This window comes from Echinops telfairi, unplaced genomic scaffold (assembly GCF_000313985.2).
Source record: "Echinops telfairi isolate 266 unplaced genomic scaffold, ASM31398v2 ScPeMD7_23;HRSCAF=83, whole genome shotgun sequence".
NCBI classification, from domain to species: domain Eukaryota; kingdom Metazoa; phylum Chordata; class Mammalia; order Afrosoricida; family Tenrecidae; genus Echinops; species Echinops telfairi.
This window is the reverse complement of record NW_022103920.1, coordinates 87,653,520-87,675,208: the sequence shown is the minus strand read 5'-3', so window position 1 is coordinate 87,675,208 and position 21,689 is coordinate 87,653,520.

Below are 21,689 nucleotides of genomic sequence, written 5' to 3'. Positions count from 1 at the left end.
GGATACCTCATGATCACACAGGCTGGTGTGCTTCTTCCATGTGGGCTTTGTTGCTTTTCAACTAGATGGTTGCTTGTTTATCTTTAAGCCTTTAAGACCCCAGATGCTATATCTTTTGATAGCTGGGCACCATCAGCATTCTTCTCCACATTTGCTGATGCACACGCTTGGTCTTCAGCAATCGTGTCGGGAAGGTGAGCACCATGGAACACCAAGTTAATAGAACAAGGTGTTCTTGCATTGAGGGAGTTGGATGATTTCATGTCAACTTGAAGATCTATGAAAGTGTAGGGGTGGAATCCAACCAGTCAGTCAGGTCACAGCCTGATGATGCTCTTTGGGGGTGTGGCCTTCTTATAGGAGGTGTGTGGGGTTGCGGGGGTTAGGGGGCACGCCAAGCTGAGAACATCCCTCTCTCTCTGCCCCTTCACCTTCTTGCTTGCTGGGACTTGGCCACTGACCCTGAGAGCTGCCAATGCCTTGCCATGTTTCCACTGACCTTGGATTCACATGACTCTGCACCCCCTGGCTTGTGATCTTCCTGCATTTTGTGTCATTGCATATGGCTATGTGAGACTTAAGAGGGACTTATGGACTAGTTACAGGCCTAAGTTGGCCTGGGCTGTGTTGTTTTCTTCATATAATTACTTCTTGATATAAAACTCTTACTTATACATAGATGAGTCTCACTAGATCTGTTTCTCTAGCCAACCTGGCCTAACCCCATGAGTAACCACTACATCACCAGTTGGATAATTATCCATCCTCAGTTGGATAATTGACTATCCCATATGCATAATCCATACTAAAGGCGCTTTGGCGGCACCAAGGGTAAGCACTCTGCTGGTCACAAGGAAGGTTGGCAGGGCACACACCAGCTGCTCTATGAGAAAAAAAGACCTAACATTCTCTTTTAGGAAAGATTTACATCCTAGGAAACCCCATGGGCCAGTTCTGCTCTGCCCTGTAAACTCACACCCAACAACGTACCACGATATACTTAACTAACCACCTCACTGCTGTCAGGTGTGAAAGGGTAGAACTGTGCTCCATCAGGTTTTCAATGGCTGATTTTCCTGGAGTCAATCCCAGGTCTTTCTTCTGGGGAGACTCCAGGTGGACTTGAACTTCCAGTCTTGCAGTTAGCAGCCAAGTGTGTTAACGCAGGAATTCCCATCTACTCTCCTGATGCCTCTTCACTGGTGGCTTAGGTTATCTCACTGTGTCCTTTATAAAGAACACTATAATAAATATCTCTGTGACTTTGTTAAGATAAATTTTCAGATATAGAATGCTGGATTGAAAATTACGCACATTTCTCATAGCCTTTATGGGATATTGTTCTCCAGGTGTCGAATTTCTTTAGTCTAATGGTCAGTTAATTTTCAGCAAGCCTGATTCATATGAAAGCCCATTGTTGATATTAATTGAATTGACTAGCTTTCCCAATCTTATTGAGATCTGATTTACATCTATGTAAACAGTTGGATGACTGTTGACTCGCAGACACTTGTGGAAAAACCACCACAATTAAGAAAATTACCATCACCTCCCACAGTTTCCTCCTGCCCTGGGACCCAGCACTGCTGATCTGCTCTCTGTCCTCACAGATTAGATTCTACTTTCTGGAATTCTGTCTAAATGAAATCAGACAGTATGTATTCCTCTGCTTCTAGCTTTCCCAAACCCTGCATAATGAACTTCTAGTCATAGGTCCTCTTCATTGCTGGCCGCAGTATTTCACTTCACGGATGAACCCCTCTTTGCGTATCTGTATTAGTCTAGGTAATTAATATATAACAAGAAATGAAATGTTAAATCATAAAGATAATTAGATATATAATGAGAAATGAAATGTTAAATCATATACAGATAAATATACAATCTTAAATCATATACAGATAGATATACAATCATATACAGATAAATACACAAGAAATAAACAGTTAAATTAGAAGCACTATAAACGGCTTAGTGCAACTCACGTCCGTGAGAGAAAGTTGAGAGACTAGCAGTCCTTCCAGTCTCTATCTGATGCCAGATCTTCCTGTATTTGTAGAGAGAGCTAGGTTATGTCAGCACAGCAGCCAATCACAAGGCAGGTCACCAATTGCCAGTTCCCAGCTCCAGAGAAGTCTTAAAGGGACCTCAACTTACAGCAACACAGTCCACAGGCTAGGCGTCCCACAGGCTCTGTAGCCTTTAAATTAAAGCACAGAACAAGCAAGGCAGCCGCACACTGGTCCGATGATCTGTGCGCGAGAGACAAGAAAGGCAAGGCTCACCAAGCCATCCATCTCTCCGCCCCTCAGTCAATCCCACCTGCGTTTATCAGCCAGGCTGGCACAATAAACTGTCTCAGTATCCGTTCACTCACTGATGAAAATGTGAGTTGTTTATAGTTCTTAGTTCATGTGACTACAACTGCTCTGAACGCTTGTCTACAAGTTCGTGTAGGCAAATGTCTTCCTCTCTCTCGTGTAAGTAGCTGGGAGGAGAGTGGCTGGGTATCATGACAGGAGCATCTTTAATTAAAAAAATTGTTTTAAGTAGTGACAAATATTATTACGTTATATCCCTACCAGCAAAATATGAGTTCCAGCCAAGCCATGTCTTTGTTAACACTTTGAATTGCCGGTCTTTTGCATTTTAGCCAATTCTAACTCCAGCTAATGACTAATGTTGCTAAGTATTGGCTCTTTGTGTGTTCTCTTTTGTAAATATCTGTTCAAATCTTAAGCTATTTAAAAATTGTATTGCTTGTCTTATTAAGTTGAAGTGGTTTCTATGTTGTATTGAAGCTTAAATTCTAAACAATGGAATATAGAATACAGTGAAAGTCCCAAATCCATCTGCAGAGTCCCCACGTGCCTCTCTTAAATTCCTTCTCACGGTTAAGCAGGAGGGAGAAAGACAGGGCTCTTGACTCCTGTCTTAAGAAATTAGTCTTGGGAATTCACAGCAGCAGTTCTACCGTGTCCTGTAGGATTGCCATGTGTCGGCCTCGGCTCGATGGCAGGGGGGTTTGGAGTTTTTTTTATTCACCAGGAAAGGATCCCTGGTGGGGTAGCATGTTATACACTGGACTGCCAACTACAGGGTCAGCAGTTCGAAACCACCAGCCATTCTGCGGTGGGGGATGGGATAAGATGTTCTAGTTCCATGAAGATTGACAGTCTCTGAAACCCACAGGGACAGTTCTACTCTGTCCCGTAGGGTCACTATGAGTGAGCATCCACCCCAGGGCAGTCACTGTGTGATTATCCAGCAGTGAGAGAAATCTTACCCTCAGGCAGAGTGTGATAAAATGCGGATTACCACCCTCGCCCCCTCACCTGCTCTGGGAAGGACAGTCTCCCTTAGAGGCCTGCCTGGGTGCATCCTTGTTGGAGATTGTTCTACTTGGGGTCCCTTAGTCATGGTCATGCACCACCTGCCTTGTTTGGAAGACCTTGGGCCAATCTTGTCATCTAGTATGTGTCCCTCTCATGGTCTCACCCTCATTTCTATAGTCCCCCCTGTGCCTGTGATGTATGACCTGCCACCAGTCATGCTTTGGTGACGGTTTCCCTGATCCCCCCAGGTGCTATTTAAGTCCCCGATTCTCTGTCAACCCTTGGACACCCTTTTAACCCCCTACTATTGGTCTTTCTCATCCGGATGACGTGTTGTAGTGTCTTGTCCTGTTTAAGACGTAAGCAGCATCCCTCTTAAATTATATTTCATATTTGGGGTCCCTTTTGTGCCCTAACATGTTGTAGACAAGTCCTGTGTCCAGATATTCATACAGAATATTCTATCTCATTCTGTTCTCATCTAGACGTTGTATACGTTTTGCCTTTTAAACTGCTGTCGTTCATTGTCAATTCGTTTTCGTTTATATGGGGCAAAGGGAATGCATTTGCTTTTATAAATGTATGTCAGTACGACTTCGTCCACATAAAGAAATGGTCATGTTAAAGGGAATGAAGGGAGAACAGGAGATCAGACAAGAAGGAGAAAAAAACAAACCGACCCAAAGCCACACTCCTTGCCATCAAGCCAATTCTGACTCCCGGTGGCTCTCTTGGACTGGAGAACTGCCCCGTGGATTGCTGAGACTAAGTCTTTTCGGGGTTTGACAGCCTCATCTTCCTTCCTCAGAGTGGCTGGCGTTTTTGAACTACTGACCTTGCAGTCAGCAGCCCAACTGGTAGCCACTCTGCCACCAGGGCTCTCAAGAACAAGAAACAGGAAGGCAAAATGGAAAGAAGATGGGTGAACATCTGGGGGTGCTCTTCCTTTCCAACACATCAGCAAAACTTGGCGCTATAAAAATCTATTAAAAAATACACTAGCCCACCTTCAGCTCTAGAACTGTGAATTCTCCACTGAATAAGGAAGTGTTTAATTTGTATTTTAATGGGATGCAAACACCAGAAGGGTGGAATGGCTGGAGGGGAAGGGGGGGGCGGCGGAGAGGAAGTGCCAACAGCAATAAGCACGTGGCTGAAAAACTGAAGCAGTGTGTCAGTGTGAAGGGCATGAAGGCAGCAGACGCGGAAACAGAAGGTCTCATCAAACACAGACTCAGTGGATTCAAATGACCGAAGGACAGACCGGACTGCTCCAACAGCAGGCTCTGTGGGCGTCATGGTGAAACACGTCTTTGTTGAAAGTCCGTCTGAGATTGGCGGGAGGGCAACAGGTAGCGATCTAAAAGCACGGAAATGCTGGTGGGGAGCCGGCTGTCTACAAGCTGCAGGGAAAGTGGCTGTGGAGTAAGCACACGAGCTCATACGCTGCAGCCTGTGACCCCGCCGACAAAGCAAAGCACGTCCTTCACGTTCACGCTGCGCGGGCTCTTGGTTTCTGCAGACAGCTCGGTTAAAAACTGGAGTGCTGCTTAGGTTTCTTTCGGTTTGTTTTCCGTCGGCTGTGAGCAGGAACAGGCTCCACGCGCTTGATAAGAACAAAGGCTCCAGGGTTAGCGCTGGCTGTAGAGAGGCTGCCTGCGTCTCTACCAGCCCAAAGGGGCTTTGAACGCCCTGGAGGGGCCAGAGACAACAGACTTGGGGCTCTGCTTCTGAGAGGGCCCAGCCTTGAACACTCGGGAGGCAGGGCTTCTTGCACATGTGCGGTTCCTAGGGGCGGCCCGAGTGCTCCTTAGAGGCAAGGATGGCCAGACTTCTCCCGAGACCAGTCCCTGGGGAAAGACATCACGCTGGGTCCAGTCAAGGGGCAGTGAACGAGAAGGCGGCTCTGGACAAGATGGACGGACACCGTGGCTGCACCAATGGACCCAAGCATAGGAGCAACGGAGAGGACGGTGCAGGACGGGGCATGTTTTGCTCTGCTGTGCATACAGTCGCTGTGCGTCAGAACTGACACAAGGGCACCAAACAACAGCACAGTGTAGTGTGTTACCAGTTGGGCTGCTAACTGTAAGGTCATCCGTTTGAAACAACCAAGGGAAAGAGGACACTTTCTACTCCCATGAAGAGTGACAGTCTCAGAAACCCACAGGGCAGTTCGACTCCATCCCAGGGGGTTGCTATGAATCTGAATGGACTCCCTGATAGTGAGCTGCTGTGTTGGAATCAACTCAAAAGCAGATGGATTTGTTGTTGTTGTTGTTGTCGTCTGTGTGTGTTCTAAAGAGAGCTGGAAAGTATGTTGTCATTGTTAGGTGTCCATGCCAACCCAGAGCAACCCTCTGCATAGCAGAACTCCACCCTGCCTGGTCCTGTGCCATCCTCAATTCCTCCCGTGCCCGAGCGCATTGATGCGGCCGCTGTGTCCATCCATCGCCTCAAGGGCCTTCCTCTGTTTCACTGTGCCTCCACTTTACCAAGCATGCTGTCCTCCCCCAGGGACTGGTCTCTCCTGACAGCATGTCCGAAGCATAAGATGAAGTCTTGCCATCCTTATCTCTGAGGAGCACTCTGGCTTTACTTCTCCCAACACAGATCAGTTTCTCCTTTTAGCAGTCGATGATATTTTCAATATTCTTCTCCAGCATCACAATTCAAATCCATCAATTCTTCTATGATCTTCCTTATTTAATGTCCAACTTTCACATGCATAGGATGCAATGGAGAATCCTATGGTTGGGTCAGACACACCTTAGTCCTTAAAGTAACATTCTTGCCTTCCAATACTCTAAAGATGTCTTGGACAGCAGATTTACCGAATGCTATGTGTCTTTTGATCTCTTGACTGCTGCTTCTGTGAGCAGTGATTGTGGATCCAAGCAAGACAAAATTCTTGACAGCCTCCGCCTTTTCTCCATTTATCAGGATTTTTGTCTTCATTACAGTGCGTTGGAATCAACACGGATGGCTGAATTACAATGGAGTACTGAATTACAGACTGAATTACAATTGAGTTGTAATCCATACTGGAAAGTATACTTCATACCCCAACCACAACCAGTCGTGCAGTTCATTCTGCTCCCTAGTGTTTCACCAGCAGACAGTCTGGTCTTTCTCTGTAGTGCTGCTAATGATCTGGCAGTTAGCTCAGCCCCGTGTGCCTCCAGGGCCCTATATACCTTACATAATTGAATCGAAGAGGGCAGCAATCTCTGATGTTACTGACATTCCGTGTTCGGAAGTGCCAGGAAGCCTTAGCCTGGCCTAGGTCTTAGGGTACAAAACCCAAAAGAACTCACTATCAGAGTCGATTCTGACTCATAGTGACCCTGTAGGATAGGATAGAACCGCCCCTGTGGGTTTCCAAGACTGTAACTCTTTACAGGAGTAGAAAGCCTCATCTTTCTCCTATAGAGTTACTAGTAGTTTTGAACTGCTGACCTTGAGGCTAGCAGCCCAATGCCTAACCACTATGCCACCAGGGCTCCCTTTTGTACCCAAAATCTTAACTATAATTTAACGAGAAGATTTATTAAGTCTTAAACAGGACAAAGACAGACCATCTGACTGAGGAAGATCATTAGCAAGATGACGTCTCAAATTCATTGTATTAGAGCTTAAATGCTGAGCACCCCATTTGGTAAAGGCCATGAGTGGCAGTGACAGCCCAAAATCCATGTGCAGAGTCCCCATATGGATGAAGCCTCCATTGAATTATTTCTGATCTTTAACCAAGGATGTAGAAAATCTTGTCCTTGGGCAGAGGGTCTTGGAAAGTAGATTACCTCCACCCATCTCTAGCAGGCAGTCCTTTTTAGGGGCCTACCTGGGTGTGTCCTTGAGGGAGGTTACTACACTGGGCACACCATAAAGGTTGTAAAGTCAAGAGTCATGCCCTCTCAGTCTCGTCCTCAGGACCTTGGTTGGAAGGCCCTGGACCAAGCTCATGAGCTTTCTGTCTCACATAATGCAAGTGTCCCAATCATGGCCCTGTTCCTGTGCCTACAGTCCCACCTATAACTCTCTCGTCGTCATCTGCCACCAGTTATGAATTTGTGACAGCTCCCTATGTTCCAAGCCTTATTTAACATTTCCTGACTGGACACTATCTTTGGATGCTAGTCTGACCTTGTGCTGTCGGCCTCCCTCATCTGGATTGTGTGTCTGTGTCTTTGTGTTGTGTCGTTTTCGACTCTTTTAAGATTTAATAAATGTTCCCAATTATAGTTGAGACTGGGGTCTCTGTTGTACCCTGAAACAAGCAGTGGAGTCAGGAATTGGGATTCCAAAGGTATCTTTTCTTGAGGGATGAGACTTAACCTTCACATTTCCGTGGACCCTGAGAGGCTGCAGGGATAAGCACTCTTGGAATTAGGAATTCATGCTTCGGGACTTCCAGAACCTTGATGAAGTCATTCCCTTTGTCCTGTTTGATTGGGGTCTCATTTGTACCCCAAAACAATAGCCACATGGCCACTAGAACAGGACACGCTTTTTTTTTTTTTCAATAAAGGAAGCTCACAAAATGATGATCAGTGGCAGATCAATTCATCACAGTTTCAAGTGGGACCACAGAAGCAAGAACAGAACCATGAGTGGGTCAGGCACATGCTTAGACAGAAGAGCTTACAAGATTGGTCCAGGGCCTTCTGGCCAGGTCAGTCTATGGTGATCTCCACTGAGGACAAGACCAGGAGAGCCCTGAGAGCTGACTCCTCCCCGGGCTGGCTGGAAGGAATGGAGTTAATCCATGTTCCAATGCTCTCTGCACTTGGGCAAGACTGTCCCCATCCCTGGTCAATGGGCCAAAGGAATTCAAGAGCTGGCTTAACTCCCGTGGGAACTCTGCAAATGGATGATGGGCTTACGCTGTCCTCTGTGGCCTTCTTCATCCCGGTGCGCAGAAGTCTAGCTCTAATGCAGCTCTCTGGGCGAAAGGGCACCCATCCATGAGCCGTGTCTACTACCGGTACGTGATGGGGGTCTGGTGGCCTTTGGCCCACCTACTGCCATTTGGGACTAGGCCTATCCACCCCCCTCATTAGTGTCTTGCATCTGTTTTAGGGTACAAAGAGACCCCATTTCAAATATAGTTTAAAGAGAACACTCACTCAGTTTTAGTAGTGCCCTCAGGAAAAAGTAAAAGCTCATAATTGTGAAGAGGAAGAAAACATTACTTGGCATATTCAGCAAAGAGGAGAGAGCTGAGAAACGGACTGAGGCACCATCCAGGTTGCGTCTGACTGAATCTGAGAAACCGGAAACAATTGGCTCTTTTTATACAGAGTTGGTAATGGTTTGGTTCTTATACAAATGAGATAACATCAACAGTAACTTCTGCAAAACCATTGTCAAAGGCTTTATGAGAAAGACGGTCAGGAGGGGCCATCCTCGATCCATCAAGTCGGAATGGGGGAGCAAAAATGAGATCGTGCCCTCCTATCTGCATTTCTAGGTCTTGAGGGGAGACGTCCTGTGTCTTCTCTTATTTATCCTTTGTCTAAGCTCCTCCACATCGATCTAGTCTTCACTGGTCTATTTGAGGTGTTTGCTCCTCCTTTATCTCTCTCTCCCCTGAGTATCCTGCTCCTCCCTGCCTTCCTGGGTCACCAAGGGCATTGCTCAGGGTTGCTGTCCTTTCCTGTCTCCCTGGACTTCACTTTGGCAGCTTGGTGATTCGGAAAGGTACTGAAGATGGCATTGGGACCAATTTAAAGACTTAGGATGATGAAACCAGGGCCCTGTTGGGGGGGGGGGGGGGTGTCTTTGCCCTTAGGCACTAACTAGAGACATGAGACAACAAAAGGAGACAAATCATCCAGATGAGGGAGGTCTTTAGCTCAGAGTAAGTCATAATGGTGCCCGAGGAGTCAAGCTGGGATGCCCGAGAAATAAGTCAGGGAACAAATGGAGCTGTCACCAATTCATGAGTGGTGGCAGATTGCTACATCAAAGTCACAGGTGGGACCACAGAGGCAGGGACAGGAGCATGATTGGGACTGAATATGGTTAGATAGAAGGGCTTATAAGATTGGTCCAGGGCTTTCCCATCAAGGTGAGACAGACGAGCCATGACTCATGACTAAACGATCCCCTATACTGTCCCCGGTTAACCCTGAAGGAATAGTGGTGGGCTACTAACAGCAAGGTCGGCAGTTTGAAACCACCAACTGCTTTGTGGGAGAAAACCTTTGGCTTTCTACTCACATAAGGATTTACAGTCTCACAAACTCACAGGGATAGTCTTACCCTGTACTGGAGAGTCACTATGAATTGAATCAATTTAATGGCAGTGAATTTGAGATTTAGTCCATGGCTGGTTTCATGACAGGAGCCATGATGGTGTAGTGTTTTCTCATTGGGTTGCTAACTGCAAGATCAGTAGTTCAACACCACCAGCTGCTCCTCAGGAAAAATGGGGCTTTCTACTCTCATAAAGAGTTATACTCTCGGAAACCCACAGGGGCTGGTCAACCTTGTCCTATAGGGTGGCTGTGGGTCAGCACTGACTTGATGGCAGTGAGTTTGTTTTTGTGTTGTTGTTGTTTCATGGCAGAGACATAGCACAGAGAATTTCCAATGATTTTTCCCCCCGTGGTTGTGTGAGAAAACCCAAAGAACTGAAATATTTTTACAGATTCAAAAGGACCTGGCCCAAGGTTAATTCATGAGGATGGGCCCAGAAGTTTCCTTCATCCCTATCATGAGTTGAATTGTGTCCCTCCCCCATCCCCCAAATATATATCATCTTGGCATAGTTATGTAATGAAGTAATCATCGTCCACTGAACTGGGGTGGTAAGTTGTAAGGGGATTAGGTGGGATGAAATGCCCTCACTCAAGCCCCCATCCTGATATGAAGTAAGGGGAATTTTCCTGGGGTGTACCCTCTGTATTGGTCTGGGTGGACTAGAGAAACAAATCTGTAGAAACATATAAGTATAAGAGAGAGTTTTACATAAAGGGTAATTGTATATTAAGAAAACATCCCAGCCCAAGTTCATAAGTCTGATATTAGTCCATATGCCCAATACCATTCTATAAAGGCCTTTTCAGACTCACGAAACACATGCAACAACGCAGGATGATCACAGGCCAGTGGGTAGAAAGTCTTTGGATCCAGTGGCATTGTAAGTATCTCAGTGCTGGCAGGGGGTCTCTGTGGCTTGGGCACTAGTGTAGTTCCATGTGTCTTGTCAGCGGCCATGTCTCCCAGGGAGCGAAGTCCTGAGAGAGGAGTGTCTCCCGCCTCCAAGGAGGAAATACAGGATTTCCCAGAATTCTCAGGAGAAGCCCATGCCCACACAGAGGCCTCATTGATTACGATCTGATTGACAAGCTAGACTCCACCCTACACTCTTAATCCTCAAATGGACAAACACATCTAACTACCAGACCCGCCATCACCTTTTATCTGGTAGGAGATAAAAGGAGAAAAGAGTTCAGAGAAGGACCAAGAAAGAAGAGAAGAAACAGAGCACATTATTTGGAATCAAGTTTCCAGCACTGGGAAAGCTCCTAGACCCGGGGGAAGATGAGTGACAAGACACATGGAAATCTCTGAGGAACCCTGAGCCCACAGGGGCTGACCAAGAATATGACCTGCCTCCTGCACTGTGAGCCACCAGAGGGAGAAACCTGGCCCGTAGAGCCAGCACCCCTAAACTGAGAGACAAGACTTTTCTGCTTATTACAGCCATCCTCTCGTAGTTGTATTAGATCGTGAACTAGGTAATCAAAGCCAGAACATGGAACTCACAGCCGTCTAATCAATTCTGACTCATGGCCACCCCATAGGGCTGGGTAGAAGTGCCTCTGAGGGGTTTCCAAGACTTTTGCTCTTTATGAGAGTAGAAAGCCTCATGTTTCTTGTTTGGAGCATCTGGTGGTTTCGAACTGCTGACCTCTTGGTTAACGGCCCAATCTATTAGCAGCTCACGACAGCACCAGGGCTCCCTATGATGACAAAAATAGTCCCTAGCAAATGCAAAACATTACTTTTCTGGGCCTCAGTTTGTTCACCTACAAACTAAGCATTGGCTTCTAAAGAAAACCGTCCCTCTCTTCTCTCCGCTCCCCTCCTCTCTTGTTACGTGTAAAGGCACCCTATTGTCACTGCTGCGAGGGGACCTTTGACTGTGTTGGGATTGTCTGCCATGGAGTGACCCCTGACTCAGGGGACCTCTCACTCATGGTGATGCCAGGAGCAGCGGAAACGCACTGCCAAGTCCTGCGCCATCCCCGTGGGTCGGTTCATTTGGCAGTTACTGGTTGATTTTCGGAAATAGGTCACCAGGGCTTTCTTCATAGTCCTAGTCAGTCCAAGCTTGGAAACTCCATGGAGACCTGGTCAGCGCCCAAGCAGCCTGGGGGCCTCCACGGACAGACCGGTGGAGCTTCACATGAGGAACCATGCCGGGAACTTGAACCCAGGTCTCCCGATCCCAAGAAGAGAGGTCTATCACTATCCCGTGGGAACATTTCCAAATGTGTCTACATGTACAATTCGAAGAAGATATTTTAGCAGTTGCTTCCAGCGAACCAGTGCCCTCTGTATTGTTCTTCCCTTGAGCCATCTCTCTGTCACACCTGTCAGCCACTGGGAAGAAATCTCCTCAGAGATGCCTTGGGTGGCTCACCGACTCTCAGAAGAGGGTCCCTGGCCTTTCACCCTACCCCTCTAGGTCTCCTCTCAGCAGCTCCCGGGTAGGCCCAGGCACACTTCTTGCCATCCGCTCCTTCTCAATTCCTCATTCGTATCATGATCTACTCACAGTAAACTGAGAAAGGAACGTTGAAAGGATGCCTCCTATTGAGACACGGTTCTGCGAAGCAGAGGGCAAACGTGGGCGTCTGGGATGTGGCTCTCAGAGAGACCCAGGATTCAGAGGGCGTGGGAGCAGAGGGGCTCTGAGTTCAGAACTGTTGTCATCTGTGTCTTTCTTATATTGTTGGCCATCTGGCCTGGAATCTAGCCATAATTTTCAATAGGTAAATATCTGCTATGGGCCAATCAACTTTTGGAACCAGCTCATTCTCTCCTAAATAGCCCATGCCAGGATTAGGTTGGTGCGGCATCTCCTAGGAAGATGGTAGATTTGTGTGTACATGAGCGGCACTCTGGCTTTCTCTCTCTACCAGGTCACACACCACACTCCTAACTCGTTCTCTCGTCTATCCAAATGAGTGCAGGGTGGTGGTGGTGCGGGAGGCTAGTACAGCTTCATCAGCACACCTGGGAGCGTGAGAAAGACGTGTCTGGCTAAAGACAGATTAAACGATGGACGGGAGAATTGACCGTGATCATGTCTGAGTGGTTGCAGCATGATAGGAGATTTAGTTATTGATTTTTCCTTTGGGCTTTTCTATAAAGAGCATCTGTAGCATTTGGCTTAAAAAGTAACTTATGCCATTGAGCTCCCAGCTTGTGAAGCGCAGAAGGAGTGGACACAGAGACAAGACCTGATGCAAGGGTTTATCAGGGACGTGGGGGTGAGGCGTGGGGAGGGTGGGAGATTTGGGGAGCAAACAATGAAGGCGGGAGCAGAGTGGGAGCATCAGAATTGATTGTGATGGTGTATATACAGCTCTTTTTAAAAGTGATTCAACTATGGAGGTATATGATATATGAATATTATATCAAGAAAACTACTAAAATTTTTTTTAAAGAAATCAAGTTTGATTAATGGTTACCATGGGTGAAGGAGGAAGTGTTCTTGCTTAGGGGACATTGAGTTTATGTTACTGTTGGTGGAATGATTTGGAAAGGATACCAATAATTGATGTCTAACACAAAGGGTATAATCAATGGCACTGAATGATGCATGTAGATGTGGTGGAATTGCAGAACGTCTTGTTGTGTTTTACTTTTGCCACAGTGAAAAAATTAATGACATGGCCAACAAGGAGTAGCAGAAAGAAGAAAATGTTCTAGAATTGACTGTGGTGACAACTGGACTCTTCTCGATATGGTTGGATTATTTGGATTGCCTGACATGCTGGTGAAGTGCCACTAACACTGCTAATAAAACCGAAAAACAAAAGAAACTTGTGCAAGAGCCATACTGGCCATGGGTCAGGAGCACAAGTGCCACATGCAGGCCCCTGCTGCCTTCTCCTGTGGCCGGCATGAAAGAAGTCCTGAGAAAGCGCAGCTGGCAGGTGGAGCGAGCGCTCAGATGCACCGCTGTGATGGCTGGGGTGTGTTCCAAGGCACTTGTGAAATAGGTATAGACAGGGACATGCTTCTTCAATTCTTCCACATTGCTCCATATCCAAGTCTGAGTACTCTGCCCCTCCCCCTTCCCTCTCAGTCCGTGAACCCTCCCCCCTCGAGCATAAGGACTGAAACTAATGAATATTAGTAACCTCTTCCTGCATCCACCATGGTAGCCCTGGACAGCTGCGGCTCCCAGCATCGTGGGTTGGTTCTACATCCTCCGTGGGCACTGCTCCGTGCTGGTTGCCAGAGCGTCCAGACATGGGGTGTCTCCCTGCTGACCACCGCCTCGTCTAGCAGATCTTTGCTGCAATCACCCTTTCTCTCTCCCGGGTCCTTCACTACTAACCCCCTCCCCCAAAGGAGCCTACAAAACCTCAGACTTTCAACGCTTTCTTAGTATTGAGTTTGCCACGTCTCCCAGCCCTTTAGAGCCCCCATCTCAGTTCTTACGCCCCACCTCCCGGCTCCAGCCCCTCCCACTTCAGGGCTCTCCATCATTCTATAGCTGTGTCTACTCCGTGGCCATCCAACCAGTTCCAACTCATGGTGACCCATGTGTGTCCAAGGAGACACACGCTGCAGGCTTTTCAATGGCTGCTTTCTCTGAAATAGATGGCCCGGCCTTTCTCCTGAGTGCCTCTGGGTGGCCCCAAATCGATACCATTTTAGTCAGCTGCTGAGCACATTAACCATGTGTACCACCGAGGGAGTCCCTTTCTTAGAAGGGCTTTAACATCACACATGTTCACAGAGAGAGTCACAGCTACCTCCATCCCTTCCTTGGACCTCCACAGGCTCTCAGTAAAACACACAAGGTTCCTGGCTGTTCAAAGACATCAAAAAGACACCTTTGGGTTTACCTGTCTCAGCAGATCACCGGACAAAGCAGGACAAGCCTGAAGTTCCCTGTTAGGGTTCAGCCAAGGCGATCTAATTAATTATCTGTAATTTCCTCGGTTGCAGATGGGAGGGAAAAGGCGAACGAGTGTGGCATAATCAAGGGAAGTGGCTTATTACTCAGTGACAGCACACAGAGGGCCTTGGCTGAGCGTCACGGTCACACAATGATTATGACAGCATCAGGAGCCTCGAACAATACAGGCATTGGCATGAAGGACCAAGGGGGAAAGGGCAGATGGCAGAGACATTCATTAGGAAGCGGCAGCGAGGCTGCTGAGAGATGGGATGGATCTGATCCTTGGCAAAGGGACCGCTATTGAATCCGAAGTTGTTCAAGTTCCTCGGGGGAAATGGTGCTAATCCAGGTCTATTATTACCACTGCGTTTTCATGTCCTCTCCTATTTACGCTTCTGCTTCGGAGGGCTCGCCCTCGGCTCCCATGGTCTACCTGCCACTTTACATTCAAGCAACACCCATGGTTGTTTTTAGCCACATCAAGGTCACAGCCCAGCATTATTAATAGGCCTTTTGTTCATTTTGAGTGAGAGGGGACCACTCTACCATTTTTTGCACGGAGATCTTAATTGGGCTGAAAGAAGGGAACAATCATTTGGTTTTCTTCTCTCCTGTTTATTAAACATATCGCACTCAAGTCTCACTGGGATGTATGTTATTCTCACGGAGCAGTGGGAAAAGAGAAAGACCCCCCATCCCAATGACCTTTTCCTCCTTTCCCTTCCTCTCATTTTTTAAAATTGTGGTGGAAAAGAGATCTAGCATAACATTTGCTAATCCAACGCTTTTGACAAGCAGGGTGCAGTGACCCTGGCTATGTTTATCGGGTGGGGCAGCCGTGAACACTGTCCTTTCCCAAGTTATTCCACCCCCGCGAACAGGAACAGGAGCAGAGTACCCTCAACAAAGACTTACCATTCCCTCTCCCTCCCTGCCCCTGGCAGCTACTATTTTATAGACGTGAGATCACATCGTACTTTGGTGATGGACTTATGTGGCTCAGCACAATGTTTTCAAGCGTCACCCATGCTGTCTGTCATCAGGCCTCTTGTTGGCCTTGTATTGTCTTCCTTCCACACCTCTTTCCCAAAGAAAGCCATCTCTTCACTAGAAGCCAAAGGTCATCAATTGCCAAACTCCACAAGTGCACACAGCGGCTGTTCCGAGGCACATCTGTCATCCAGCCGTTGGTCTTTATACTTGCCTGCATAATGCAGCTCATGATTTATTACAAATTTGGTCCAAGGCCTAACTTCTATTTATATAACTCTGTCATTCTTGGATGACTGTGTTGTTGAAGGGCCAAGATTATTACGAAACACTGGCTCAACAACTCCCACCTGAGGGAGTTAGGAGATAGAGGCAATGCTGTGTTTACGGTGAACAAAGAAGCTTGGTGTGTCCACTGTTAGTGCCACAGACTTGTCTGTTAGGATAGTGGACCAGGCTGCCTCCTTCTGTGCACTCTCCTGACATTGCCAAGTCTGGATCCTCACATGAACTGAACAATCTATCCTGAGAGCAGTCCGGGTCGACTAGAGAAACAAATCCAGGGATAATCACATGTGTGTAAGAGAGAACTTGATATCAAAGAGCAATTGTACATTAAGAAACCATCGCAGCCCAGTCCAGATCAAGTCCATCAGTCTGATATTACCCCATATGTCGATACTAGTCCATAAGTTCCTCTTTAGACTCACACAGCCATGCAATGATGCTGAATGCAGAAAGATCACAGGCCAGTGGGTGGAAAGTCTTGTGGATCGACTGGTGGTAGAAGCATCTCAGTCCTGGTGTGGGTCTCCATGTGGCTCCTTCAGCTCCAGGCCTCTGGCTCCATCAGTGTAGCTTCATGTGGCTTGTCATCAGGAATACGAAGCAGAGAGTGTGTCTGGCTTCCAGTGAACTATTTATCTCCACTGAGCCTCCAAATGAGGTCATCAAGCTGCAACCTGATTGACAGGCTAACCTCCACCCCATTCACTCTTAAGAGTCTCAAGTTGACACCAGATTATGTAACTACCACAGTCCAATGCCCTTATTTCAAATCTTCCCAAATATCATCTCTTCCAAGACACTTACTGAAATTACCAGGAAATGAAGTAATCAACTTTGTCCTTATCTTGTTGCCTTGGGGCAATTTCTCATCCCCCAGGACCCAGACTGGAACCCACTCTTTATTTTAGACATCTTCAGATGGGTTCTTTTGGTCTGCAACTAGGTGACTGTCACCTTTCCTACAACATTATTATAATGTACTAGTGCTGCTGGAACACAGATACCTGCGGTGGGTAGCTTTCAAGAATAGAAATTTATTTTCTCACAGTTATAGAGGCTGAAAACCTGTATCAGGGTCTCAGCCATGTTGTTTCCTTCCTTGTTCATAGCCCAGGGTGCTCCGTGGCTCCTTGACTTGTAGACAAGCCTAACATGCCATCTGTAAGTGTGTGAGTGAGTGTGTGTGTGTGTGTGTGTGTGTGTGTGTGTGTTCTGGTCATTTTGTAACTCAGAAATGATTAGATTTAAGACCCACCCTACACTTGGCTGGCTTCATTAACATAACAAAAGACACACACATCTATTTCTGCATAGGACCAAGAGCCAGGAATTCAGCATATATTATTGGGGAACACAATTGAACTCCCAAAGGGCTGAGGCACATAACATAAATGACTGAAGACACCAGACTGAGGGTCTTTAAGAAGAGGGACTTGGCCTATTAAACTCTATATTCTGAAGAAGGAGCAATGTGGTATACGCTGTTTGCAACAAGCTACTGACAGACAGGTGGGCAGTTTGAACTCACCCAGCGACTCTGCGGAAGAAACACCTGGCAAATCGCTTCTGTAGAGATTAGAGCCAAGACAGTCCAACAGAGCAGTTCTATCCTGTCACACGAGGTCACCAGGGGCTGAGGGAGAACGCAATGAAGGCTAACCACAGCGACATGTCCTCCGGGTTCAATACATGGTAGGTGCTAAATGGTAGGTGGAAAATAGTCTCCTAAAGATCTGTCAGCTGAACACTGGGATAGGCTACAGAAGAGTGAGCCTGCATTCCCAATGAAAGAAAGGAACAGGAGGATGGGGCACAAATCAAGGAGACAACTTGGACCTTGGACAAAGGCAGTGACCCTCAGTTCTGAAGCAGGCAGTGGCAACAGCCCAGCCATTGATTTCTTCGAGTCTTGGCATTTACAGGGAAAATGAGATCTGGGCTGGAGAGTTTCTCCAAATTGTAGCTTCTGGGTCACTTTGCTCCCACGGGCTCATGTTTTCTCTAACCCCCAAACTACTATAGTCAGAACCACAAAACAACATACGGGCAGCTTCACCGCCAGGGCATGTCTCAAAATGTGCTCTACCGAGAAACGGTCGCAGGAGCTCTCTGTCTGCGAGGACGGGGAGACCACACGGGTTTCGTCAGCACTGCATGTCATTCCTCCAGCTTGGATGTTGGCAGTGTGCTCACTCACTGCCATCAAGTTGATGCCAACTCACAGCCCATCGTGTAACCATTACGTCACTAGGGCTCCCTGTGGCGATATGCAGTAGTATACTGGAGGCTTTGAGAAGGTGGCCTGTTAAGTGTAATTGGTCACAGAATCTTATTTACATAGGATGTCTGTTGCTTTTGTACTGAACTCACTTTAAGAAACATTGCAAATGGTCCACCGTGGAAGGAAGCACATCGACTCGGCCCCTGCTACAAGAGCACCATTGATGTGAGATGACAACCCGGAAGTACAAAGTCAAGAAGAAAATGACCCACCACGAGCAAGAGCCAGCGGATAGAGTGGGCCTTCTGGGCTTTAGGGCTCTTGGATGGTATACTCCTTGCCAGCATCTTTGTACACCAGGAAGCCCGGTGCCTATGCTACAACCACCACCATGCACATGCCACTCACCCAACCGAAACACCAGCAACCAGTAACTTCTAAGAACAGAAATGTATTTTCTCACAATTTTGGAAGCTCCCTCTCTGCCATCAACTTGATTCTGACTCACAGCAACCCTATCGCATAGAGTAGAACTGCCCTTGTGGGTTTCTGAGATGGTAACTCTTCAGGGGAGTAGAAAGTCTCAGCTTTCTGCCACAGAGTGACTAGCTGGTTTTGAACTGCTGACCTTAGGGTTAGCAGCCCAGCATGTAACCACTAAGCCACCAGGCTCCTATTTAGGAAGTCTGCACGCAAGGTGTCGCCTCTAGGCACGGGTTTTCTCTCTCTGTCGGTTCTGGGGGGAAGCTCTTCTCTTTCTTCAGCTTCTGCTGCTGGTGACCTGTCTGCACCCTGTCTTTTCTCTGTCCCCAGAGCTGTTCACTGGCTTTCTTATTTAATCACTTTGCATCTCCAAAGAGATTGACTCAAGAGACATCCTGCTCGCATTCTGCCTCATTAACATAGGACACACAACCTATTCCCAAATGGGATTTGTCAACAGCTGCCCAAGGCTAATTCCTTGAGGTCAGACCCACCTCCACCTACCAACCTCTTTACCCCTGACGACCCCAACAGTAGTCATTCCCGCAGCGCAGCCCGGCGTGCTCTACTACTTTCTGCTGGATTTGATAACTCATCGCCATGGCGATGGAGAATTCACACAGCATGATGTTTATTAGGGAAGTAACGGGTTATATTCAGGGTCAAGAACGTTCGGGATACAATTCTATGATCAGGACAGTCTCCTCTCATCTGTGTGCTCATAAGCATGCCTCTTTCCCGTCTGAGCCTCGATATGGCCCCTAAGCTTCTGCCCTGCTTGGGAAAGTGTTACAAAGCTCTTTCAGCTCTGCCAATGAACGTTCAGAGGCATTTTACTCTGCCAGTAACCCTCAACCCAGGGGACTCAGGTCTGGGCCTGTGGATCAGCAAATGCAGCTCTCCAGCAAAGGCCCACAGGCACCTGTGCCAGGGGAACTGATAGCAACGAGGATGGCATAACCCCACGCGAGGGGAACAGATAACAGAATTGTAGGTGAGCGGATACATTGGACGATATAAGATATGACAAAATAATAATAATATAATAATAAGGGTTCCTGGGGGTTAGGATGGGTGAGGGAGGGGATAAAAGGGAGCTGATATCCAAGAGTGCAAGAAGAAAGAAAACGTTTTGAAACCAATGTGGCACCAATTGTACAATTATGTTTGATGTAATTGTTATAATGTCTGTGAGAGCTCCCAATAAAATGATTAGTAATAATTTTTTAAAAGGTACCAATTCCACCAACAAGCCTCCTGCCCAAAGAAACTCACTTTCTCTCTTGGTGGGCCACAAAACCCACCACACTGTCTTCAGCTAGTGCCCTGGATCTGGCTGTCTCTGCTGCCAGGATTTCTCTGCCGCGGCTTCTCACCATCGCTCAATGTCTCCAGTGTCCCTGCTCTCGATCTCCCGGATCGCGGAGCATTAGCACAGGGTCTCACTCAAGTCCAAAGAATGAGCTCTCCTCTTGGTTTTCCTCTCTTGATGGTAGAGAGAGGCCCCTTTCCTCCACTGAGATGACTCTTGTTAAGCCTACTAGGATGGCAAAGTGGATCCTTTTTCCACTTTTCATATTCCTTATCTATATGATCTCATCCCCAAAATGCTGGGTACCTTATTTACATTCTAAGCAAGCTAGCCAATCACTTTGCTGGGCTACAGACACCTCACATTTACTTAGCCCAACTGTGTTATGCCAGATAGACTAGAGAAACAAATTCCGTTTGTTTAAGAAAGAGCTTTATGTTAAGGAGTAATTGTGCACCAATAAAACATCCCAGCGCAGTCCAGATCAAGTCCATAAGTTTGATTCGTGGCCATAAGTTTGATACTAGTCTATAAATCCCTCTTCAGACTCACAAAGCCACACACCATGATGCAGAACCCAGGAACGTCACCGGCTGGTGGATTCAAAGTCCCATCGATCCAATGGCGGGGGCTCTGCCAGCTTGCCGAGTGACTGAATAGCAGGAAGCTGAAGGCAGTGAAAGAGGAAGGGGCCAGCCTGGAGTGCCATTGATCTCAGTGGCACCTCCAAATGAGATCATCAAGCTGCGACCCGGTTGACAAGCTAAACTCCACCCCTTCAAGTTGATATCTTCAAGTTGCCACAAAATTATGTAACTACCCAATCATTTGGTGGGAGTAACAAAGACAATAGCTAGAAAAGCCATATTAAGTAAGTCAGGGCAATGCAGGATTACAGCCACATGCAAATACACTAACTGTCATAGAGTCGATGCTGGTAGTTTTAGAACTTCCAACCTTGTGGATCACAGCCCAACTCATAACCACTATGCCACCAGGGCTCCATCACCACGTGCATAGACGCATGCTGGAATCATCACGCCTACTTTTGAGGGACACAATTTGATCCATAACAAGGAGCACGGGTATACCCATTCTTTTCACGGGACTTCTTCTTCAAGGCCTGTACCTGCTTGGGGAGAAAACTTCACATACCTACACACACACACACACAATTACATCTAGATAATTCAACTCTTGGGGAACTTGGAATATGGAAGGGAAAAATAAAAATAGTTTGCTTATTCTCATTCTTGGGTCCCAACCCCCAAACCAAGCCCACGACCATGAAATCAATCTTGACTCACAGCAACTCTGGGTTTCTGAGGATGTTAATCTTTGTGGCAATAGCGAGCTTCACCTTTGTCCCTAGAAGCAACAGGCGGTTTGAAGCAAGACTGTTTGGTTAGCGTCCAGTGTTGCTCTATAAGTTATTGTGCAGCCCAAGAAGACATTTCCCAGTTCCTCAGAGAAACATACATTCATCTTCCCACAGTTGTTAGGCCGAACACAGGAGTGAGTCAGAGTCTTCAGCTCTTGTTCCCCGTGCTAAGGAACCCATCATCTTCTGCCCAGCGCCTGCTGGCCTGTGGCTGCTCAGTGCGAATGTGACCTGCTCCAGAAAGACTTCCCAGACCCTCTGTGACATCAGACAAGGGACACAGCTCGCAAGTTTATAGACGACTTCAACCCCTCAGCAAGAAAAAGACCGACAATCCAAACTGACATCAAGAGACACTTCCCCAAAGAAGAACTCAGGCAGCTAAGAAACCAAAAGAATGCTCAGGTTCATTAGCCATTCAAGAGATGCAAATCAAAACAGCAATGCAATCGCACCTCACTCAGCATTAATACCCAAACCAAACTCTCTACCATGGAGGCAACGCATTTTATTGGGGGCTCATA